At 34.6% G+C, this 26,575-nt stretch overlaps 5 non-coding genes and 1 pseudogene across 6 annotated transcripts; 3 read left to right on the top strand and 3 right to left on the bottom strand.

Annotated features, from left to right (window-relative positions):
* Positions 1–235: 235 nt before the first annotated feature.
* On the bottom strand, positions 236–323 carry TRNAS-GCU (transfer RNA serine (anticodon GCU)). Its single transcript has one exon. It is a non-coding gene; the product is annotated as a tRNA-Ser (tRNA).
* Positions 324–2,455: 2,132 nt separating this feature from the next.
* Positions 2,456–2,527, top strand: TRNAR-UCU (transfer RNA arginine (anticodon UCU)). Its single transcript has one exon. It is a non-coding gene; the product is annotated as a tRNA-Arg (tRNA).
* A 6,007-nt stretch (positions 2,528–8,534) lies between these two features.
* Positions 8,535–26,277, bottom strand: LOC135664663 (DNA-directed RNA polymerase subunit beta-like; annotated as a pseudogene). Its single transcript, XR_010508939.1, has one exon. The product of XR_010508939.1 is annotated as a DNA-directed RNA polymerase subunit beta-like (transcript).
* TRNAC-GCA (transfer RNA cysteine (anticodon GCA)) lies at positions 20,921–20,991 on the top strand. Its single transcript has one exon. It is a non-coding gene; the product is annotated as a tRNA-Cys (tRNA).
* TRNAD-GUC (transfer RNA aspartic acid (anticodon GUC)) lies at positions 24,640–24,713 on the bottom strand. Its single transcript has one exon. It is a non-coding gene; the product is annotated as a tRNA-Asp (tRNA).
* TRNAT-GGU (transfer RNA threonine (anticodon GGU)) lies at positions 26,096–26,167 on the top strand. Its single transcript has one exon. It is a non-coding gene; the product is annotated as a tRNA-Thr (tRNA).
* Positions 26,278–26,575: the final 298 nt, after the last annotated feature.

Raw genomic sequence — 26,575 nt, 5'->3', positions numbered from 1 at the left:
TCAAACTCTTTGTTTACACAGTAGTGATATTCTTTGTTTCTCTCTTCATCTTCGGATTCTTATCTAATGATCCGGGACGTAATCCTGGACGTGAGGAATAAAAAAAAATTGAGTTTTCTTTGTTTTTCTAATTTTTTCTTATTATTTTATCTATTCCATATATTCACTTTACCTATAAAAAAATAAAGGAATCGAAATTCCTTCGAAATCGAAAGTATCAAGTAATCAGAGCGGGCGGAGAGAGAGGGATTCGAACCCTCGGTACGAATAACTCGTACAACGGATTAGCAATCCGCCGCTTTAGTCCACTCAGCCATCTCTCCCAATTTAAATAAAATTGAAATTTCAATAAAATTTCAAATGAAATTGAAATTAACTATTTCAATTTAAATTGAAATTAAATAAAAAAAGAAAAGAAAATAATAAAAAAGAAAAAATTTTTAATTTTTAAGATATTAATTATTAAGTTTAAGAAAGACATTAATATAATATTTTTTTATTAAGAAAGATATTAAACATTATAATTTAAGAAAGATATTAAACATTATAATTATAACATTATCATTAGAAATATGAAACATTCTATTAAAATTTCTAATTATAGAATAGATTTCATTACAGATGAAATAAAAAAAAAATAAAAAGTGAATAATTAAAAATTAAAATTATTAATAAATTCTAATCTAAATTTAAAGGTTAAAGGAATTGAAATTTTATTTTCAATTAAAGTAAAGAAAAAAACAAATTAAAGGTTTTTTTTATGTAATAAAAAATTTCTTAAATATTATAATATTAAATATTATAATATTATATTATAAGTAATTTTATAAGTAATTGTATATTATAAGTAATTATATAATTAAGTAATTAATAATATTATATTATAATAATATTATATTATAAGTAATTATATAATTAAGTAATTATATAATTATAATTATATAATTATATTTATATTAAGTTAAGTTAATTTTAATAATTTAAGTAATGTAATTATATAAGTAATTATATAATTATATTTATATTTAAGTTAATTTACATTTACGTAATTTAATTTAAGTTTCATTTAAGTAAGTTAAGAGTAAGTCAAGAACGAATTTGATCAAGAATTCCATTTAGATAAGATTCGAAACAGGTATCTCCAATAGAAAGAAAACCTTACTTCTTTAATTTTGTACGAAAGGTTTATTCTCCCGGCCTGGTCCTAGTTAAGTACTGGCCGGGCCAGTACCTCTTTTTTTTGTCCAGCTTCAATGACCCCTTCAGACAGACTGAGAATGCCAGCAATCCAGCAAAGGAAAAGTATAAGTATAACTTTATACTGTTTTTTAAATTTATATATGTTATTTAGAAAAGCTTTGTGCTCTTCGCCTTTTAAGTCCCTGGCTGGCGGGACTAAATATGTGTCAACGTTATAATTTTAATGCTATCTTGATTGCGTCTCACTCCCTTGTTCGACAAATAGTCCATTCATATACAATAATGTATATGTAGCGGGTATAGTTTAGTGGTAAAAGTGTGATTCGTTCTATTAACAACTTAAAAAGTTAAGGGGTCTCTCGGTTTTTTGCATACTCCGATCAAAAACTTTATTTCTTAAAAGGGTTTAATCCTTTACCTCTCAATAGCATATTTGAGGAAGAACATACATTCTCACGATTTGTATCCAAAGTCCAATTAGAAATTCTATTTTCGAAATTGAATAAGAAAATTGGATTATGTATATGGAGTCGTGAAACATAATTTTTTTTGAATTGGATCAATTCTTCCAATCGAATGAGTATGAATAAAGGATCTATGGATGAAGATACAAAAGTTTATTTCCAATCGTAACTAGATCTTAAATTTTGGTGTTGTAAAAGGGAAATTGAAGCCAAACAAGCTAGAAAAGGGTGGTTTTTGGTTTACTAGAACCATCAGCATATTGTTTCAGCTCGGTGGAAACCAAATTCTTTTCCTCGGGATCCTGCGAGTGGAAATAGGGAACGAAGTAACTAGACTAGACGGATTTGGTATAATCCCTCTCCTCTAGAGGGATCATCTAGTAAGCGAGTAGTTTGGGATACATTCAGACAGAAAGGCTGACATAGATGTTATGGATCTAATTTTCTCTAGGAATACATCAATCTTCCATAAAGGAGCCGAATGAAATCAAAATTTCACGTTCGGTTTTGAATTAGAGACGTTAAAAGTGATCAAGCAACGTCGACTATAACCCCTAGCCTTCCAAGCTAACGATGCGGGTTCGATTCCCGCTACCCGCTCCATATTTCTTATTATGTATTATACATCTTATTATGTTATGTATTATACATCTTATTATGTATTATACATACATGCACCATCAATTTAGATATGCATTCTTTTTTATTCCCTAAAATATTTTCCGTGTAATTTGATTTTTTATCCGAACAAAAGAAAGTAAGAATACAAAAAAATAAAATAGGAATGAAAAGCGTCCATTGTCTAATGGATAGGACAGAGGTCTTCTAAACCTTTGGTATAGGTTCAAATCCTATTGGACGCAATTTATTTCCATCTATTTTTAAAATGGCTATACTTTTTAAAAATGGCTATACTAAGAAACCCTTTTTGAATCATTCGAATCAGAAACTATTTCTCAATGATTACTCTTGTACTAAGAATAGAATATACCAAGAATAGAATAAAAGTAAGAAATTTATGTTTGTTCCTGAAGTAAAAACAGTTCGATCTGTTCTTGAATAGCTTCCTTCAAAAGAAATTCTACTTCCTCGGTGAATGTCTTGGTAGAAGATATAATTTCTTGAAATTTAGGTTTATTGTTTTTTAAGTAGCTACGTAACTGACTGAGAAATTTTCTTTACCTGTCCAATTTCTAGCGGATCAAGATATCCATTCGCTCCGGTATAAATAGTAGCTATCTGTTCTTCCACTGCGAGAGGGTCTGATTGGGATTGTTTAAGCAACTCGCGTAATCGTTGACCTCTTGCCAATTGATTCTGAGTAGCTTTATCGAGATCAGAAGCGAATTGTGCAAAGGCTTCTAACTCTGTGAATTGCGCTAGTTCCAATTTTGATTTGCCGGCTACTTGTTTCATGGCTTTAATTTGAGCTGCGGATCCTACTCTGGAAACGGAAATACCCACATTAATAGCAGGTCGGATTCCAGCATTGAATAGATCGGCAGATAAGAATATTTGTCCATCTGTAATGGAAATTACATTAGTAGGAATATAAGCTGAAACGTCTCCAGATTGAGTCTCAACTATCGGTAAAGCGGTCATACTTCCTTCACCTAAACTAGAATTTGATTTAGCGGCTCTTTCCAAAAGTCGTGAATGCAAATAAAAAACATCTCCTGGATAAGCTTCACGACCGGGAGGTCTTCTTAATAGAAGAGACATTTGGCGATAAGCTTGTGCCTGTTTGGAGAGATCATCATAAATTATTAAAGTATGTTGTCCACGATACATAAAAAACTCAGCCAGAGCCGCTCCCGTATAAGGAGCGAGGTATTGTAATGTAGCAGGTGAATCCGCCGTTTCGGCTACCACAATAGTATATTCCATCGCCCCCTTTTCCCGGAAAGTAGTCACTACCTGAGCCACAGAAGATGCTTTTTGACCAATAGCTACATAAACACATATTACATTTTGACCTTTTTGATTGAGAATCGTATCTGTGGCTACGGCTGTTTTTGCCGGTCTGTCTGTCCCCAATAATTAATTCTCGCTGACCGCGTCCTATAGGGATCATCGAATCAATGGCAATAAGCCCCGTTTGAAGAGGCTCATATACAGAACGTCTAGAAATAATACCTGGGGCAGGAGATTCAATTAACCGAGATTCAGAAGCTGAAATTTCACCTCTCCCATCAATAGGTTTAGCCAGAGCATTTATAACACGACCCAAATAACCCTCACTCACAGGTATCTGAGCAATTCGTCCTGTTGCTTTTACGGAACTTCCCTCTTGTATCATCAAACCATCACCCATTAATACAACGCCAACATTATTTGATTCCAAATTCAGAGCAATGCCTATTGTACCCTCTTGAAACTCTACTAATTCACCTGCCATTACTTCATCAAGACCATGAACACGAGCAATTCCGTCGCCTACTTGAAGTACGGTACCGGTATTCACAATCTTTATTTCTCTACTATATTGTTCAATACGCTCACGAATAATATTACTAATTTCGTCGGCTCGAAGGGTTACCATTAGTGTTTCTTTATTCTTTTTAGGAAGGAAAAGATAAAAATAATGCCTAAACTATAACTAAAAAAAGAAGGGCTAATCAGTTATTTCTTGCATGGCCCCGAGAATGCCAATATTAGCACGGATCGTACGGAAATGTAACTCGCTATTCAAGCAACTATTCAGAGTTCCTAGAGCTCCTTGTAAGGCTTGTTGGAAAACTCGTTGTCGGACCTGATTAATCGCTCTTTGTTGTTCAAACTGAAGGGTTTCATTTTTGTAATTTTCTAATTGTTCCAAACTATTACTAGTGGCATTAATCAAATTTTGTTTTTCTCGTTCTATTTCAGAGTATCCATTCATTCGATACTCATCTGCTTCCATTTCCACTTTACGTAAGCGAGCCCGGGCTCTTTCGAGCTGCTCAATGGCCCCTTTACGTAATTCTTCCGAATTTCGAATAGTATTCAAAATCCTCTGTTTTCGATTATCTAATAAATCATTTAATGAAAGTAGATTATCTTATCATTAATTTCAAAACTTCCATGATCTCTTCCCGAACCAAACATGAATCTTTCGATTCATTTGGCTCTCACGCTCAATTATTTATTTTATTTATGGTGTGGGTATTCCCATATCTTTTTTAATGTTTTATTTATGGTGTGGGTATTCCCATATCTTTTTTAATGTAATGAGCCTACCCTCTCTTTTCTGTTTGTATTCAAAGATGTCAAAACTGATACAAGACCAGAATATCAGGAGGACTCTTCCGACTAGACCAGACAAAAATCTAGAATTGTCAGCAAAGTTGTTTCTTTATTTGTATTTTATTTATATTTGTTTTGTATTTTATTTATCATTTTCATTTTTAGAATTCTATTTCATTTTTCATTTTAAAAAATGAAAATAATAATTATTATATTTTTTATTTGTTTCTTCAAGTCCAAAAATTCCTCTTTTTTTTATACATAGGTCGTCATTTCGGCATTAGATAAAAAAAGCAAAGTGCTCATTTTTCTAGTAAATGGTTCAAATTCTTTTATCGATATGAGTGTTCTATATCAAATCAAATAAATTACCAACTATTTTTTTTTTAACCATTTCGTTACTAACGTAGTGGTAGAAGTGGTAGAAAGAGTACCATGTTTTACCTGGACTTTAAACAATTTAGCTTTAACCATGTTAATGGTCTCACATTATTGGTTGATAGAGAATCAAAGTGGATTTACCAATAAGTCACGAAATGCTATGGTTCTTACATATGATTTCTTAATTTATTCAGAAGTAATTCGTCGAGATCGTGCACCTTTTTCCTATTTCTCCTATAAAATACCATAAATAAAGTGCAGCTGGATGGATCCAACCTATTCTTGAAATACACAACTCGCACACACTCCCTTTCCAAAATAAATCAATACACCAAGCACTACACTTAGATTTATTGGATTTGTTGCTAAAATATCGGTATTAAACCCGAAACTCCCGGCGGATGGCCAGTGACCCAAGGAAACGAAAGAATCGATTACATTTTTCATATGCTCCCCTCTCTTATGGATAGGACTAACAAAGAACAGAGTTCTTTTTGTATCACTTCACTCGCCTTTTTTTGATCGATTTCTTTTTATTAATTTCATTTCCACTTTATTTAATGGCAATAGATTAAATCATTTGTTTGAAATTTATTATTTTTTAAGTTTTCAAGAAGTTTCCAATAAGATACTTTACTTAGGTCTTAGATCTCATATCAATTGATAACTATTTCGTTTGTTGAAACGCTTCGAACAATGAAAGTAAAAAAGTTTTCTATTGTACTAAGCTAAGGACAGAAAGGAAGAAAGCAAGCGAATCTGGTAATTCCTCATCCTCAAATCAGCCCTTCCTGGCGTATTGTCTCAACAAATAAGTAATTTATAAGTAAAGTGTAAATATAATTCGAAGAAGCAAAGGGCAATTCCAAGTTAAAGTTAATAAAATAAGAAAAAAGTATGTAAGGTACTTTTTTCTATTTATTTCTAGGATTAAACAAAAGGATTCGCAAATAAAAGCGCTAACGCCACGACCAGTCCGTAAATTGTTAAAGCTTCCATAAAAGCTAGACTAAGCAATAAAGTACCTCGTATTTTACCCTCTGCTTCTGGTTGTCTCGCAATACCTTCTACAGCTTGGCCTGCAGCAGTACCTTGACCAACTCCAGGTCCAATAGAAGCAAGCCCCACGGCCAATCCAGCAGCAATAACGGAAGCGGCAGAAATCAGTGGATTCATGGTAAGTTCCTCGCACAAAAAAAAAGAAATGGTTAATGATACAATCAACCAATGAATTATTACTCATTTTATCATTAAGATCCAGCGGTCCGAAGTAACTAAAAACTCCGAATTGAAATGATAATATTACTAAATTACTGAACTGAATCGTCACAACTATCTCGTTTTTACCCATAATGGAGTTTTTGTAAATCCATATGCATACAGTTCTAACTATTGTATTTCTTTGTTTCGAACCACTCTTTCATTTAATTCTTCGTTCTTTACTACACCATTCTTGAGTTCATCTCTTTGTTCATTCAATCCACAATCACAGACAAAATAGAAGGACTGATATTGAAATCCGTCTAAATGGAGTGTGACTAAATGCAGTGTGAGCTGCAATCAATATCAATCAAATTAATACCAATACAAATCAATATCAATATATCAATATGTAGTAATATAAAAGTATGTAGTAGTACCAATATCAATATATAGTAATAATTAATACTAATAATTATCGATAATATAATTATAAATGATTATATTAACTAATACTTAATTGATACTTAGATATTTTACATATGAATATTAATACTTATATTAATATTAACTATTAAACTAATTATTAATGTTAACTAATACTTATTTTATTACTTATATTTATTTACTTATATTTATTTATTTATTTATTATTATTTATTATTATATTTATTATATTATTATTATATTAATATTATTATTATATTATATTATCATTATAGGATTATATTATGTATAGGATTATATTTTTATATTATGTATAGGATTATATTATGATTACAGAGTAGAAGTTATGATTATAAAAATAGTAATAGTATGTAATTAAGTAATAGCATGTAATTAAGTAATAGCATGTAATTATGTAATATAGTGATGTTATATAGGATGATAGGGATAGCCTTATATAACTAATGAATATCTAATGTCATTCTAATATGACATATATATTTGTTTCTTCCATAACGTAAACCACCCGCATTTTTTTTAGATTAAATCGGATTCTAGAATCATTCCTAGAAACATAGACGGGGTCCGAGCTTATAGACATTACATACATCTAGTATAAACCTCCCCAACCCTTCTTTTTTTTTTTACAATTCTGTAATACCGTCCATCTTTTCTCCTAAAACTCTAAGTCATATAGTAATACGTTATTATGTTCCCCAACCAATTGGATTATCTTGAACCACGCATGAATTGGGATAAACTTACTTAATAATAATAATAAAAAATAATAATAAAAAGACTATTTTGAAAGCTAGTCAATGATGACCCTCCATGGATTCACCTATATAAGCCGCAGCTAACGTTGCAAAAATAAGAGCTTGAATACCACTTGTAAATAATCCAAGAAACATGACAGGTATAGGAACTACTGAAGGGACTAAAGAAACAAGAACGACAACTACTAATTCATCAGCCAATATATTCCCGAAAAGTCGAAAACTAAGAGATAAGGGTTTTGTGAAATCTTCTAGGATGTTAATTGGTAAAAGTATTGGAGTTGGTTGAATGTATTTCCCAAAATAACCCAATCCTTTTTTGCTAAGACCCGCATAAAAATATGCGACTGACGTGAGTAAAGCTAAAGCAACAGTAGTATTTATATCATTCGTGGGCGCAGCTAACTCCCCATGAGGTAACTGTATAATTTTCCAAGGTAAAAGAGCACCTGACCAGTTAGAAACAAAAATAAATAGGAACATAGTTCCAATAAAGGGAACCCAAGGACCATATTCTTCTCCAATCTGGGTTTTGCTCAAGTCTCGAATAAATTCAAGGACATATTCGAAGAAATTCTGACCGCCGGTCGGAATGGTTTGTGGATTCCGAACAGCTAGGATCACCGAACCTAATAAGATAGCAATTACTACCCAAGAAGTGATAAGTACTTGGGCATGGACTTGTAAACCTCCTATTTGCCAATAGAAATGTTGGCCTACTTCTACACCCGATATATCGTATAACCCCTTGAGTGTTTTAATGGAACATGGTATAACATTCATATGGTCCTCTAACAAAAATTGAACTTCAAAAAATAAATTATTTTGATTCAACCATCTCTTTCTCAACTCACCAACTTGAATCACTAATTGTATTCATCAATCGTATATTTAGGATATCAAGAAATTACATAGGATACCAAGAAATCACATAACATCATAACATATTATCAATATGCCCACATTTCCATTTTGTTTTTTCTTTTTTTTAATTCAAGAATAGTAACCGATCCAATAAATCTATAAAATCCCCAAATAATTAACTAATTATTCTTAATCATAATCAACGATTTCTTATATAGCTACAACGGCCCTCACAAATTGCGGATACTAATTTGTTAAGAACCAATCGGATTGAAGCTATAGCGTCATCATTGGCTGGGATCGAAATATCTGCGAGATCGGGGTCACAATTTGTATCGATTAAACAAATCGTCGGAATCCCTAAAATTACACATTCTCGAAGAGCCATATATTCTTCTTGCTGATCAACGATGATCACAATATCAGGCAATCCCGTCATATATTTGATACCGCCGAGATATGTTTGCAAGGCAGATAATTTTCTCTTCAACATTGCGGCATCTCTTTTGGGAAGACGGTTGAGTTTCCCCATCTTTTGTTCTGCTCTTAAATCCCTGAACTTTTGAAGTCTCGTTTCCGTAGTAGACCAATTCGTTAACATACCACCGAGCCATTTTTTATTAACATAATGACACCGGGCCCTTATTGCAGCTGATGCTACTGAATCCGCTGCTTTATTTTTGGTACCAACAATTAAGAAGTTTTTTCCCCTACTTGCTGCATCAAAAACTAAATCACAGGCTTCTGATAAAAAACGAGCCGTTCTAGTGAGATTTGTAATATGAATACCTTTACGCTTTGCAGAGATGTAAGGGGCCATTCTAGGATTCCATTTCTTAGTACCATGACCAAAATGAACTCCGGCCTCCATCATCTCTTCCAAATTGATGTTCCAATATCTTCTTGTCATTTTTCCCCACACTTCCTTTTTGTTTTTTCTTTTTTATTTTTTTAACAAAGAGACGAGGTACTTTGAAATAAATAATTGTTCCGATGGAACCTTCTACCGGGAATTAACCGTTGATACACGGTACAAACCATTAATGTCTTTTAATTACTTATTTTTTTTTTTACCAAATCAATACTCGGACCAGATAGTTAAGTTAAAAGACAGATAGTTAAAAGTGAAAAGATAGTTAAAGTAAAAGAATCTGCTCTTAGGAATCATGAAATCGCGTAAACGATTGTTCTGATGTCTCATGGAAATGGGACGTAAGAACAAAATAATTCTCTATGGTGTAACAAAATATCTCTCATTTCCAAATCGAATAGATTCTTTCTTTTGATTTCCAAATAAATGTTCTTGTCTTGCCTTGAACGGTGCACTAATTTTTTGAATCCGGTACCAACGGGTATAATCCCACCCAGAACAACGTTCTCTTTCAGGCCTTTCAACCAATCAATACGACCTCGTAGAGCAGCTTTTGCTAAAACTCGAGCGGTTTCTTGAAAACTTGCTTCGGATATGAAACTTTGAGTATTCAAAGATGCCCTCGTTATTCCCAATAGGATTGCCCGATAAGAGATCGCTTCGTCCAAAGCGCGCCCCGCTCGTTCCGCTCGCAACAATCCGATTAATTCCCCAGGTGAAAAAACATTAGACATTCCATCTTCTGAAACCAACACTTTTGATGTTACTTGACGTACAATAATCTCTATATGTCTATTATGGATCTGTACCCCCTGGGATCGATAAACCTTTTGGATTTTATTAACCAAAGAGATACGACTTTGAACTATGGTTAGCTCCGCTTGAATCAAGAATCCCCAGGGGATTCCAAGAATTTTTGGTATACCTTCGTTCCAACCTTCAACTCTCCTTTCGAGGTTCATCGATATTGAATCAATAGAACGTACTTCTAAGATTTGTTCCACTTTTGGAAGACCTTGCGTTATGTCACCAGATCTCGATTTTTCATATATAAATGTAACTAATGTATCTCCTTCGTAAAAGATTTCTCCATAATGGCCATGAACAGTAGCTCCTGGAGTGGCCAAATAGGGCTTAGCCGATCTTATAACTAAGGAGTCAACATGAACAATTATGATCTGACCAGATTTTTCTACGTGTGGTTCGTATTTGAATAGACATACATTTTCACAAAAAAATTGTCCAAGACGAATTTTTTTAGATGTCTCTTCCCAATAATCGTGATGGAGAAAGTGCCAATTCAAATGGAATGGATTCAAAATGATGTTACTGCATGGATCGGGGTTATAAATCCTCCTATTTTCATCTATTAAACAGTATTTAAGTACTTGAAGTACTTGGAAAGTCTGTTGAAAATTGTCAAGTAGCAAATATTTCTTTAACAAGATCTGATTATAAGTTATTAAATGGTAAGATGAATAGAAATTTGCTATTTTAGGTACAATAGTGCCTAAGGGACCCAGCAAATCCTTAATTGGGATTATGGGATCCGATTCTTTTGTCATATTGTTATATTTTGAACCATTGAATGGGCCAATTCGAAAACAATTGGATGATGACAAAATTATCAAAGATTGGCATTCCTTATTTCGATTTAACAATGTACCAATAGTACCTTGATGTTGGGTAAGTGATTGAATCCTGGCCTTGTAAAAAAAAGGATTGATATTTGTGCGATCTAATCCATTATCGGAAATCAATCCGGAACTTGCCCTATCATATCTTTTTCCGGTATACGAAATAGTGGACTTGACTAACTCAATTCTTATGAAATCTCGAATCAGATCATTTGTTCTTACCTCAACAAAGGAAGCGTGAACCTCTTCCGGAGAACCTTTTTGCTCTTGATCCCAATTCAATACTAAGCAAGTCCGAACTAATTGAATACTTGTGTGAGAAATTCCTCGAATTGACTTGCCATTTCCATGAAGGATATAATTGACAACTCTAAGTTGGACATTATCCTTTTCCCGCAGGAGATCTTGAGGAAAAAGTGTTGCTAAATTTATGCCATCAGCTATTTCATATGTGACTACGGGTCGAACCAAAACAAAATACTTTTTCTTGGTAGGTGTGATCCGTTGGACATAGATCCAATTTTTCCATTTTTTTGATTCCTTAGAAATTTTTTTTTCTGTTTCCGGTGGTATCAAAATGCCGCTGTGCCTGGATATCTTATCTGCCTCTCCAGGAAAATAAATATCTCCGGAAAATATTTTTAGTTCAATATTTTTTTTTTTTCTCTCCACTCGGACTAATCCGCCTACTCGACTTCTTGTATTTAAAGCGAGTTGTGTATCTACTCCAATGATACTATTGTTCCGGACCATTATCAACGAAGATCCGGGTAAGATATGCACTTCTTCGAGAATGAAAAAAAACCGATCTACTTTCGTTTGGTATTTCGGACTAAATTCTTTTGGTCCTCGATACTCAATCAAATCCTCTTTTTTTATGATTGAATTGACCTCTACGGTTCCATATTTAGTAATTCCTGAATTGCTTCTTCTGTATCGTGGATCATCAAAATAAGCAAGAATACTATTTCTACGTAAAATACCCTGTTTTGGTATTTCGATCGAAATACCAAAACAGGGTATTAGTTCTTTCTCTCTCGTTCTTGATTGTATTGTAATGGGATGATGAATCTATTTCTTCGCTTTTTCGCCAAGAAATAAGAATTCCCTTGGATAATAGAAGGATATATGAAATTCAAATGACCATTAGACATCGTTTGATCAGGTCTTATTGAATAGTCAATAATTTTCTTATCTTTTTTACCAGAAGTATCCAACAATTTATGTCTTATTCGACCATTAGTCATTGATAGGTCAGAGATATATCTTTCTTCGACAGAAAAAGAATAAACATTCATTTGATCTTGATCCTTGTGGAGCGAAAAAGACACTATACTGGATCTGCACGGACCTCCCGCTAATATCCATAAATGACTCGTTTTTGATAATAGATGAACATTACCATATGTATATTCAGGTGCATGGTGGACATCGGTACTCCAGTGCATTTCTCCCTCTGATTCAGAATAAATATGTTTTCGTACCTTCTCTTTAAAATGAAAAGTGGACGTTCCAGCACGAATCTCAGCAATCACTTGTTCTGATTCTACATATTGATTATTTTGAACTAAAATAAAACTTTTTGGTGGAATATTTACATTATGTAGAATATCCCGACTCTCAATAGTTACATACAAGTCTATAGAACATAGAAAAGCAGGATGCCCATGACGGGTACGTGTGGGATGAACCAAATCCTCATTGAATTTTATTTTTCCATTAGAAGGAGCTCGTACATGCTCGGCAGTACCGCCTGTGAATACTCCACCGGTATGAAAAGTTCTTAATGTTAGTTGAGTTCCTGGTTCCCCAATTGATTGACCCGCAATAATACCTACAGCTTCTCCCAATTCGACCAGGTCGCCATGAGTAGGACTCCGACCATAACATAATTGGCAGATCCAAGATGTACTCCTGCAAGTAAAGGGGGTTCGAATATATATTGGTTGTGCTCGAAAGGTTATGAATCGATTGACAAGTCCAATCCCAATATCTTGATTTCGAGTGGCAAGGCATCGTAGACCGATATATATATCGTCCGCTAATACACGACCAATTAGTGTTTGGACAAAAATTTTTTCCGTCATCCCATTTCGAGGACTCACGGAAATACCTCGGATAGTGCCACAATCTGTTCTACGTACAATAATATGTTGAACTACTTCAACAAGTCTACGTGTGAGGTATCCAGCATCTGATGTTCGTACAGCAGTATCTACAACTCCTTTGCGGGCTCCATAACAGGAAATTATATATTCTGTCAAAGAAAGTCCTTCACGTAAATTGCTTTGAATGGGTAAATCAATCATTTGTCCTTGGGGATCCGACATTAATCCTCTCATACCTACTAATTGGTGTATCTGAGATGCATTTCCCCTAGCTCCCGAAAAGGACATTAGATATACTGGATTAGAAGGATCAGTCATCCGAAAATTAGGATTCATTTCTTGTCTCAAATATTCACTTGTAGCATACCATATCTCAATGGATTGACGTAATTTTTCTACCGCGTGTACATTCCCATAATGATGGTGTTTATCCAAAATAAAACTTTGTTGTTCAGCGTCTTGGACTAACCATCCCTTAGAAGGGATTGTTAAAAGATCATCAATTCCTAATGAAATAGATGTAGCAGTGGCTTGTTGGAAACCCAAAGTCTTTACTTGATCCAAGATATGTGATGTATATGCCATTCCGAAATGATCTATTAACCTGCTAATAAGTCGTTTCATAACAGTTCCATTTATCACTTTATTGTGAAAGACCAGATCGGCCCGTTCTGCCATAAGTACAGTACCTCTTATATTTATTCTGCTAAGTAGGATTCGACAATGGACCTGAGTTAGTGATTCGAAAACTTCCTTTCCTCAATCTCAATCTTGATTCACGCAGAAATTCAGAAATTATGATACCAGTGAAATTGGGGAGACCCGAATTCCCATGGGCACGAACATCGCCTAATCTGATTTCTTAGTTTAGATAGCGTATGAGTAGGCTCGACAAAACCCCTGTATGGCTTCTTCTATTTCCCGATAAAAAGAAATATGACCAAGAGTAGTTCGAATGTATATACAACGGATTTCCTTTGTTACACTTCCTTCTATTAGATAGTGCCCATAAATCTCATGATAAGTACCCAAAGATTCATATTGAACTTCGATGGGAACTTCTCTTGAGCCAATGACACGTTGATCTAGTCTCCATCGGAGCCACAAAGGACTATCTAAACTAATTCGTTTCTGTTGATAAGCTCCAAGTGCATCATAGGAACTAGAAAAATAGGGTTCTTTCTTTTCCGTATACCTATAGTCATTTTTTTTATTGTCAACCTTTTTATTTTGGTAGTTTCCGCAACTATATCTATATGGATTATACCTATTTGCACAAATACCTCGACGATTCCCGATCGTTAATAAATAGAGTCCGATAAGCATATCTTGAGTTGGTACGGAAATAGGATCCCCAATAGCTGGAGACAAGAGATTCATATGAGAAAACATAAGTAAACGAGCCTCCGCTTGAGCTTCCAAAGATAAAGGTACATGAACAGCCATTTGATCCCCATCAAAGTCTGCATTGAAACCCTTACAAACTAATGGATGTAAACAAATAGCGCGTCCCTCCACTAAAAAGGGTTGGAACGCCTGTATGCCTAATCTGTGCAGGGTGGGTGCTCTATTCAATAATACAGGATGCCCCCGCATAACTTCTTGAAGTATTTCCCATACAATGGGTTCTTTTTCCCGAATTTTACTTTTAGCAATTCCTATGTTAGAAGCAACATGTTGTCTGATTAGACCACGAATTACAAATGTTTGGAAAAGCTCTATTGCTATTTCTCGAGGTAATCCACACTGATGTAATGAAAGCGAAGGACCCACGACAATGACGGAACGTCCCGAATAATCGACACGTTTACCAAGCAGAGTCTCACGAAATCTTCCCTCTTTGCCTTCAATTACATCTGAAAATGACTTGTAAACTTTATTATGACCATCCCTCATTGGTTGTCCACGGATCCCATTATCAAGAAGTGTATCCACGGCCTCTTGTACCAATTTCTCCTGACACATTACTAATTCCCCTGGCGTAGATCTACTTGTTGCTAATAGATCGGTAAGAGTATTATTCCGATAGATAACTCGTCTATAGAGTTCATTAATATCCGAACTCATTAGTTTACCCCCATCTATCTGAATGATTGGTCTCAACTCGGGAGGAAGAACTGGTAATAAGCACAAAACCATCCATTCTGGTTCTACATTTGTTCGAATAAAATGTTTAGCTAATTCCATGCGTCTAACCAAAAAATCCTTTCTTCTTCTAATTTTTCTATCTTCCCATTCATTTCCAGTGGACCCCTCCTCCCCTAATTCCTTCCATTCTACTAATGAATTACCCGTAATAATTCGCAAATCTGAATCGGCTAATTGTTCTCTGATAGCACCTGCTCCTGTAGAGATTTCTCGATTTCGAAATGTCTCGAAGCCTTGGGTAGTAAAAAAAAGTGGTATGCTGTATTTCCGAGATTGGATTTCATATTCGAATAAACCTCGTAATCGTAAGAAAGTAGGTTTTTTCGCTATGGGCCTAGCAAAAGAAAAATCGAGATAGGTTCCTGTAGGATTGGATTCCCCCTTTTAAAATCGGACGTGAAGGTTTCCTTTCATCCGGCTCAAGTAGTTACCTCAAAAAGGGGATTCTTTCTTATTTAAAAAGTTTGTTCGAAAAACCCTACAAACAAAGAACTACTCCTTACTCAAGTTCCCACTAAGGACCAACGATTCATTCTTCTTTTTTTACTTTCATTTTCCGAATTACTTATGACAAAATAAAAATGTAGGATTTTTGAGTAGTCTACTTCCCGTCAAATGATGAATCCCCTTAAAAGAATACTTTGGGACTCGTAAGGGATTTACTTGTCTATATATCGTTCTATTCGATCCTTTAGGTCCCTACTCACCTCGATGGTTATCCCATGATGCCCCTTGAAGCATATATGCGATAGATAGACTTCTGTAACCATACTATATTTGCTTGCTTAAACGGAATCTCTCTATAAAGAAATGGAATAGCTGATTCCACAAAAAAGTGTTTTTTCACGAGGTATAACTAGCAATTCCTATTTATACGGAATCGACCATGGATCAATTCCCCTTGCATTTGGAAGTATTGAATACACCTATAATTCTGAGTTTCGTGTTACTTTTACTTCTCCCAAAACACATGTCAGAGCCGGGGGCACCCCAATCGGATTGAATGGGATGACAGTTTCTCAGTCCGAATCTGTAAAACGAAAATTTTGATCAAATCACACATCGCAGTATACTAGGCCTTCTAATTCCTTAAGGGGTTTATCTAAAAGATTCGCGATATAACTAGGAAGACGTTTCAAATACCACACATGAGTCACTGGACATGCGAGTTTGATGTATCCCATTTGATATCTTCGTATCCGAGAATCAACAAATTCCACCCCGCATTGTTCACAAAATTTCGGGTCTTCTTTTTCAGCTCCAATCACTCGATAATTTCCACAAGCACAAATTCCACTTTTTATGGGCCCAGAGATTCTTTCACAAAACAATCCATCTTTTTCTGGTTTATTGGTCTTATAATGAAACGTATAGGGCTTTGTCACCTCTCCAACTATCTCTCCATTAGGTAAAATTTTGTTGGCCCAAGCCTTTATTTGTTGAGGAGAAACTAGTCCAATTCGAAGTTGTTGATGTTTATACCGGTCAATCATAGAATAGAAATTCTGATTCATTCAGATCAAGCTTCCTTCCTATTAATCTGGAAGTTCTTCTCAGATACAAGGAAATGATTCAGTTCTAGAGCTAAAGATCGTAGTTCTCGAACGAGCAATCGAAAAGATTCTGGAGCATCTTCTGGGTTAGATACTCTTCCTCCAATGATCGTAGCACCAAGTACTTCTTGACGAGCTCTAATATGATCAGATTTATAAGTAAGCATCTCTTGTAAAATATGAGCAACACCAAATCCCTCTAGAGCCCAAACTTCCATTTCCCCTACTCGTTGTCCCCCTTGCTTCGCCCTTCCTCTAAGGGGTTGTTGTGTAACAAGTGCGTAATGTCCACTAGAACGTCCATGGATTTTATCATCAACTTGATGAATTAATTTTAAAATATAGGACTTTCCTATTAGAACAGGTTGTTCAAAAGGATTTCCTGTTCTTCCATCAAATATTCTGCTTTTTCCCGGATATTCGGGTTCAAATACCCATGGATTTTTTGTTTGCTTACTGGCTTCATATAATTCGGAAAACACTAGTTTTCTCGAAGCCTCTTGCTCATATCTCTCATCAAAAGGTGCTATTCTATAATGTCTCTTTAGCAGATCCCCCGCTAACCCGAGCGAGCATTCAAATATCTGTCCCACATTCATTCGTGATGGTACTCCTAATGGGTTGAAGACCATATCAACAGGTGTTCCATCTTGCAAATAGGGCATATCTTGTCTAGGCAAAATTTTTGAAATGATACCCTTATTCCCATGTCTTCCAGCTACTTTATCACCTACTTTGATTTCACGTTTCTGTGAAATATATACACGAATCATTTCTGAATTATAACAGGAACCCCCCTTTTTCCGGATCCATCTCACATCAATAACGCGACCTCTTCCGCCTATAGGTAGTTTTAGAGAAGTTTCTTTTGCAGTGGATACCTGAATTCCAAGTATGGCTCGTAATAATCTATCCTCTGGAGCATACGACGATTCGTTTGCTGTCTGAGGTGTTAATTTACCTACTAAAATATCACCTGTTTCTACCCAAGATCCCAGCATCACAACTCCATTTCTGTCTAAATTGCGGAGTAAATGAGCCTCTAGATGTGGTATTTCCTTAGTGATTCTTTCAGGTCCTTGGCTTGTCACATGAGTCTGAATTTCATATTTCCGGATGTGAAAAGAAGTATAAATATCTTCATATACCAGACGTTCGCTAATTAGTACTGCGTCTTCAGAATTGTAACCCTCCCATGGCATATAAGCTACTAATACGTTTTTTCCTAAAGCAAGTTCCCCCCCAACTGTAGCCGCACCGTCCGCTAAAATTTGTCCTTTTTTAATGCATTTACCCCGCGGAACCTGAGGTTTTTGATGCATACAAGTATTTTTGTTGGAACGTTGATAGATAACTAATGGAATACTTATACTTATAGTAGTGTCCCCATTACTTGATAAAATGATCTTGTGAGGGTCAGTATAAATGATCTTTCCCTCGTGTTCGGCTATAGCGGAAACCCCCGAATCCAGAGCCGTTTGGCGTTCCAGTCCAGTTCCAACAATGCACCTCTCGGACTGAGAAAGCGGAACTGCTTGGCGCTGCATATTAGAACTCATTAAAGCCCGATTCGCATCATTATGCTCGATAAAAGGAATGAGGGAAGCTCCAATAGAAAAATATTGGAAGGGAAAAATACTTCTAAGATGAATCTGTTCCCATGCAATAGTCAGGAACTCTTGACGGTATCGGGCTGGAACAACCTGTTCTTCCTGAATACCCCGATTCAAGGCCAAAGAATTTCCCGCTGCTACCATATAATATTCATCTCTATTTGGTGATAAATAAACTATCTGTGCCTCTTTTGATCTTTCAGATATTTCATAAAATGGACTCTCTATAGATCCCCAATGGCCAATCCTCACATGAATGGCTAAGGATCCAATAAGTCCAACATTGATTCCTTCGGACGTGTCAATTGGACAAATACGTCCATAGTGGCTAGGATGAATATCTCGTATCCGAAAACTAGCAGTTCGCCCCGTCAATCCTCCAGGACCCAAATAACTCAATTTTCGCCCATGAACGATTTGTGTCAATGGATTAGTTCGATCCAAAACTTGAGATAAAGGATGTAGGCCAAAAAACGATTCATAAGTGGTTGTTAATGAAGTTGAAGTTACCAAATTTTGAGGAGTCGGTATCAATTTATGCCGAATTGCTCCACATATAGTTCCTCGAACCGCATTTTCTAAACGAACAAGAGCCAGTCCGAATTGATCCTGTAACAGATCCGCTATAGAACGAATCCGTTTATTTTTCAAGTGATTCATATCGTCAAGTGTACCCATTCCAAATTTAATTCCGATCAAATGATCCGCAGCAGCCAATACATCTCGTGGTAATAAAAATGTATTGTTCTGAGGTATATCAAGATTCAGTCTCCGGTTCATATTTCGTCGACCAATCCTTCCTAATTCACATCTTTGTTGAAAAAATTTCTTTTGTAATTCTTTACATAAAGACTCAGAAAATACCGGATCCCCGCCTACACAAGCAAATTGTTGATAAAATTCCAAAATAGCATTTTCTTTTGACCCAATCTTTTTTTTCTCCTTATCATATCGGGAAAGACAAGAAAATTTCAGGGTAACAAACATTATCTAGAATTTCTCTTAGATTCGAACCCATAGCTGATGATAGAATTAGAATAGATATTTTTTGTTTCCTACTTACACGGGCCCATATCCTTGCTTTTCTATCAATTTCTAATTCCGATCTTCCTCCCCAATCTGATATTATTGTGCTGGTATAGACAGAAATTCCGTTATGGTCCAATTCTGAACGGTAGTAAATACCAGGACTTTGCAATATTTGATTGATCACAATTCTGTATATTCCATTTACTATAAAGGTTCCCAGGGAATTCATTAGGGGAATGTTTCCAATAAAAACGGTTTGTTCTTGCATATCTCTACCGGTTTTCCAAATTAATCCCGCGGGTACATATAATTCAGAAGAATATGTGAGTGATTCATACACAGCATCTCTTTCGTTTATCAAGGGTTCTACCAATTGATATCTTTCCACAAATAATTTAAATTCAATTTCTTGATCTGTATCTTCAATTTTTGGAAACTTATGAAATTCTTCCGTCAAGCCCTCATTAATGAACCTACAAAATCCCTCAAATTGGATCTGACTAAATCCAGGTATTGTGGACATTCCCTCATTTCCATCATTCCGGAGCATCTTAATCTTAAGTTTCCTGTTTATTGAAAAATCCCATTATTAGCTCACTATTTATCGAACCATACGGATCGATCTAGCAATGATGGAATGTATATTCTGTTTACTGAATCACATGAAATTTTAGCCAACTCCATATACCATATATGTATTTCATACGTATGAACGGAAATGAGACAGAGGAATGAAGAGCATTTTCGACGCAAGTTCGAATTTGCGACAGGTACAACAGGAACAATATAGAGTTTCCCTTTTTAGCATACTTAATTTTATTTGAGTTTCATTTCATGTTCAAAAAAAATTTCGAATTATTTTTTTGCTAGTAGAATATATAGAATATGATTGAATTGCGTAATAGGAGTAATATTTATTAAGTGCATGCCAATATAGCTATCTACCTGTCCGCATATCACATCTTTTATCGTAATTTCACTTGTGGCAACAGAAGTCAGGTCGCACTATATCATAATTCCTATTTTTTCTATTGCATATAGAAAATGAAAAAAGAAGGCACGACGATTCTCTATAGGGATATGGGATATGTACATAAGAGCGGTATCTGTGTAACAATTTCTGTTTTGAGGTTTACATATACACATATATATTGTTATAATTTATATTGTTATAATTGAAATTGAAAAAGATTGATTATTGAAAATAATTGATACTGAATTAGTCATAAATCAATTTGATTTTGTTATGCCATTAAGGAAACGCAACAATTTGAGATACAAATTGAAGAACCTTTCGCTAATTCAAAACAACAAAACAAATAGTTAATGGTTCCAATTTGCCCTGAATTTTTCAGTCTTTGACCAGAAATCTATTTTTTATCTTATTTGGATCGAATTTGGTTTGGCGACATGGCCAAGTGGTAAGGCGGGGGACTGCAAATCCTTTATCCCCAGTTCAAATCTGGGTGTCGCCTGATCAACAAAAAACTTGGGATTTCTTATTCTGCTGATTTAACTCGACGAATTCTGTCCCCGGAGAAGGAGAGGCAAAAGGATAAGCCTATCGATACTTTATTTTTAGAATCTGTAGTTCTATAAAGAAAGTCAATTTTTTTAAAGAAAGTCAATTTTTTTCTAAAAATCCGGGCTTTGGGTGTGGCCCAAACCGGTACAAATAGGGATGAAGTAAGCCTTACTTATTAATATGATTATGATTTTAATATGATTATGATTGGTTCGGACATTTATTTTATAAGTAGAATAAATAAATAGTGAAAGTAAATTCTGGGATTCAAAACTACGAAAGTAAGAGGTCGGAAATCTTGGTATCCAAAGGTTCCTAAAGGACACTCCATTTTTGCTACTAGGATTGAAGAAGAGATTGTACGAAAGACTATCAAGAATTCCTAATTATTTTACACTACCACCGTTGTGTCTACTGACTCTGTCTGGAATTCGATTGGATAGGCTGATGGGAAATCAATTTAGAAGTTGTGGAAAGGACTGAAGATACTTTGTATCCAGACTCACGAGAGTCTCTGAGTACTCAAACATTCAATCAGGATAGTTGGTCGGCTCTTATTGAGTAAAGAGTAAAAGTAAAAGTTGAAGAAACAAAAAAATTTCTTTGCCCGTGTAGGAATTTCTTTGCCCGTGTAAGATAGGGGGATTACGAAAAAAAGAAAGAATGTATGTAATACTGGTGATGGTGTCTCCCCATTCTTTCACAAAAAAAACAGTAAGGCTTAGATCAAATAGGAAATAGAGGTATCTGATAGATAGTTATCTATCTTGATGGTATATTTTGATGTCTTTTGCTTATGAAAAAGGGTAACAAACAATAGGTCTTAGTACTCCTACATGTTCCATTGGGATAGGAGTATTCCTTTGTTATTTCATTTTCCGAGAAAAGGTGTGTGTATTGTATTTATGCTTAATGCTTCCCGATTCTACCAGAAATCTTATAATCTTGTTACGAGTAGATTCATTGGATTGGTTCATCAATAGCCTTAAGTTAAGTCAGAATTCCATTTTGACTCTGCGCCATTGATTCCACTATGATTATTGATCAATAATGGAATAATTCCTTCATAGAGATAGGAGACATAATTTATATGGATATAGTAAGTCTCGCTTGGGCTGCTTTAATGGTAGTCTTTACATTTTCCCTCTCACTCGTAGTATGGGGAAGGAGTGGACTCTAGGGGTACTACTAATCGAGTAATCGATTGAGTAATTGAATTCTATCAATTGTTTAATTGATCGTTTTGCAAAGCTTTAAAAAAAGAATGTCTCTGTTTCAAAATTATACTGAAATACAGTAATGAATAAGAAAATACAATAATGAATAATAACCATTCGATCAAAGAATGAATGATTACTATAGTTGTATTTCGAAACCTAAATCTACGCATGATAGGAAATTTTTTCCAACCGAATTCTTCCTAAATATTCTATTTTGATAAACCAGCTCTTACCAGAATTATGGATATTACAAAAAGAAAAAATCTGAAATTGGTTTTTTCTTTTTTTCTTTATTTGTTTCCCTCTTTCTTTACTTTTACTGTTCTAAGAGAAGAGAAAGCCGTTCCGCTATTCTAATTATATTAGATTACGACAATACATACTTTCTATTGGAAATGACTAGTTGTTGTCCAAAGAGGTTCTACACATAATAAGATTAGATCTTTCTTCCGTTGAGCGATCCACATATCGCGCATTTCACCTTTTTTTTAGACTCCTAGAGATTTTTTTATGCTTTTTTTGACTCATCTCATGTCATGTTTAAGCATAAAAAATTGGGAAGGTCTACTCTATTAATCTACTTCTTTTTCAAATCTGAAGAAGTTATCATGGAATAGAACTCCGCAGATCATCTGTTAATAGATCAAGCAATGACTTCTTGAGATGGGAAATCTAAAAAAAGAAAAAGATTCTTTTCTTTGGTTTCGTTTTCTTTTATCTTTTTTTTTATTTAATTTATAGTAGAATATGCCCATACTCTTTTTGTCTTGCTCCATTGATTCCTTTGATAGATCTCGGGACCTATACCTATATATATATAAATTCTAAGAAAGCCAGGAATTAGAAGAGTTGGTCTTCAATTATTTTGAATTGATCGAAATCCACACAAGTAAATGTAGCCAAAAAAATAATAGAATTGGACTGTTATTTTGATGTACTATTTAGATATACATCTAATCTATGTACATACATATTGTATATTGACCTAGATATAGGCTTTCTCTATATAAAAGCCTATATCTGTATACAGTACAACTTTCTATGAAAATCATTAATAGGATAATAAATACTATACCATACTATCTCGGCTCAGATACTACTATCTCAGATACTTATTATCTCAGATACTTATGATTCCAGACAGATCATTTCATTTAAGACTTGGAGTTTGAATCCGTTTCTTTCATTTATTCAATCATTGATAAGAACTAATAAATCAAGTTTCAGTCAAATTAATCATTTTGACTGACTGTTTTTACGTAGATGATAAGTAAAAAGGCAGTAGGAACTAGAATGAACAGTGCAGTAGCAATAAATGCGAGAATATTTACTTCCATAATCTCATTGTTTTTTTACTTCGCAATAACTCGGGATCTAATCCCATAGAGATGAGAAATTTGATTCCTGTAAATTCAATGGGATGAATTGCATCCTGATGATACTGAATCGGATCAATATTATGAATAACAATATCTGATCTATCAAATCGATTCATCGTCGAGAATTGAATAGTATAACATAGGAAGATCCTTTATCCATACTAAATCTGAAATGGGATTCCTGATCCAATAAAGAATCCCATTGAATTTTCATCCTTTTCCACTTTTTCTTTTCTATAAATAACCCTACCGTCTTCCTTATATACTCCTCCTTCGTTATACTTATACATACAATTATGTACATACAATTATGAGGTATTATATGACTGGTATTCTATGAATCACACACAGATCCAAAGAGTAGAAGTGAGATGGAAAAAGGACGGGTTAAGTATAAAAGATCTAATATAATTCCAACAAATTTAATAAAAAGGAACGTTGCTTGGTCTTTTCTTTTATTTGATTAGTATCTCTTTCTTCGATTGGGACTGGAAGGCATACATCAAAAATTCAGTGTGCAATTTAAATGAGAATGAGATAGATTGTTTCCAATTAGTCATTGAGGATACACAAACAAAGTCGAAGCTAAAAAGGGTTGTCGTTTAACCTGACAAGTACTCTGTCGAGGTAATTATGTTAAGTTCATTATGTATTGTACAATAAACGAATACAATTTGCGTATGTACTCTCGGTAAAAATAGGAGCACTCTATTCTATTTCATTTATCAAGAAAATCGAAAAAGAAAGTCAGACGAGTATCTCTTAAAATACTAAATATAGGAATACCACCGATTGTACGAATCTATATATGTTATGTCTCTCCCTTATCACTCGGCACTAGTGGAAGAAATGGAAATTCCTGTATTTGTCTGATGATAAATGCGAAATGAAAAACAAAAGAAATAAGGATCTCCACTGGGGATTAGATCTTGCCCCCTGTCTCCTTTTTCACGGAAAATAGATAAATTCATTTCTCCATTCATCGGTCGGATCCTAGTTCGGGACTGACGGGGCTCGAACCCGCAGCTTCCGCCTTGACAGGGCGGTGCTCTGACCAATTGAACTACAATCCCAGCGAGGTGTATGGTATACATATTCTTAATGGTTTCAGAAAAACATTTTCTTCGTCGCGTTGTAACAGAGACACGAATGATATACTAACTGATATCATATACACATAGAACACATAGATATGGACTATAGTGAAAGTGACACGGATTACTAGTAACCTGTGTTTATTTTATTTTATTGCCAAAAATAGATAATCAACCTTTCATTGAGAAAAAACGATTTTTCCTTTCATAATCTTTGCTTTGATTAAGTATTATGAATCTAGATCGTTAGAAAGAAAAGATCAGAACGAATGAGAAAAACATGGATAGAGAAACAAAAATGGACTCTTTCTCTTTTACGGATCAGGTATTTTTGTTTCTGGGGGACAAATTGGTTATATCATTGGTTATATCATATTCATGGAGCGGCGAATTTTTGGGCCGAGCTGGATTTGAACCAGCGTAGACATATCGCCAACGAATTTACAGTCCGTCCCCATTAACCGCTCGGGCATCGACCCAGGAAGAATTCCTTCTAGGCTTATTGATAATCCATGATCAACTTCCTTTCGTAGTACCCCCAGGGGAAGTCGAATCCCCGCTGCCTCCTTGAAAGAGAGATGTCCTGAACCACTAGACGATAGGGGCATATCCGCCCAACTGTCATCATACTATGATGATAGTATGAGTAGTTTTTTGGAATTGTCAATATAATCTAATGATATGACTAGATCTGAACACTCTTTTCTACTTTTATGTTATGATTCCATAGAATTTTGTTTTGGATTTGATGGTTCATGAATGAACCATCCCATACTATTTTATATAGCGAAAGGAGGTACAGGACTCCGTCAGTTCAGGCAGTGATTGGTCCGACAGAACAGAAAAGGGGGTAGAACCCCACTTAATTTCTTTTCTTCAATTTTAACTCATTAATTTTAACTTAACTCATTGCTTCGTTCATTGTTCAGATAAAATATGCCTATCACTATCTCACATTAAGTCAGAAAATTAAAAAACGATAGAAATTTTCCTTTTTTCTTTTTTATTTTTTTATAAGAATTCGGTTCAGGGTACGAATACCCTCATCACATGATTCAAGAAAATCTATCGAATCTATGTCGATGTCAGATTGGTACATGTATCAATCAAGTGAATCTTGTTTTGATGAGTCAGTAAAGGTAAACAAGCGGGGTCGGTCTTGAAACAATTCACTGCATTATTTTTATCAAAAAAAAAAATAAAAAATTTGCCCACTTTTTACTTTTGGGGGGTAAATCAAATTGATTGCTCCTAAATGAACTATGTATATATTATGTGCATATATGTATATATCATGTACATATATTATGCAGTAGACTCATAATGGAAAAAGGCTATAATTCATGAATCGAATAAAACAAGCCCTTTTAACTCAGTGGTAGAGTAACGCCATGGTAAGGCGTAAGTCATCGGTTCAAATCCGATAAGGGGCTTTTTCCACTAAACTAAAGTTTGAGTCTTTGTTTTTCGGTGGAGAATAGAGATTTCTTTTTATTTCTAAAAAGAAAAGGGTAACCACCATTATAATGACTTCTGATTATTACGAGTTATAGTTAAAAAGTGAAACATTATTCATTATTATTAGTATAAATAATAATGAATAATTGTAGTTATTAGAACTAGTCTACTCTGTACTGACAAAGTAGTCCTCTTCATGTCTAATTATTCAAATTTTTGTTTTTGGACAGGAATATTCTAGATGTCCAATCGCTATTATGAATCGCCAAACCAAAGTATTCTTACTTCTCCATTGTTTTTATCAAACCCAGCATCAAATTCTAAATCAAGAAAAAGTAAGTGGACCTAACCCATTGAATGACGACTATATCGGCTATTCTGAT

This window comes from Musa acuminata, unplaced genomic scaffold, assembly GCF_036884655.1.
Source record: "Musa acuminata AAA Group cultivar baxijiao unplaced genomic scaffold, Cavendish_Baxijiao_AAA HiC_scaffold_867, whole genome shotgun sequence".
NCBI classification, from domain to species: Eukaryota; Viridiplantae; Streptophyta; class Magnoliopsida; order Zingiberales; family Musaceae; genus Musa; species Musa acuminata.
The sequence above is the reverse complement of the archived record's forward strand: the minus strand, read 5'-3'. Positions and strand labels throughout refer to the sequence as shown.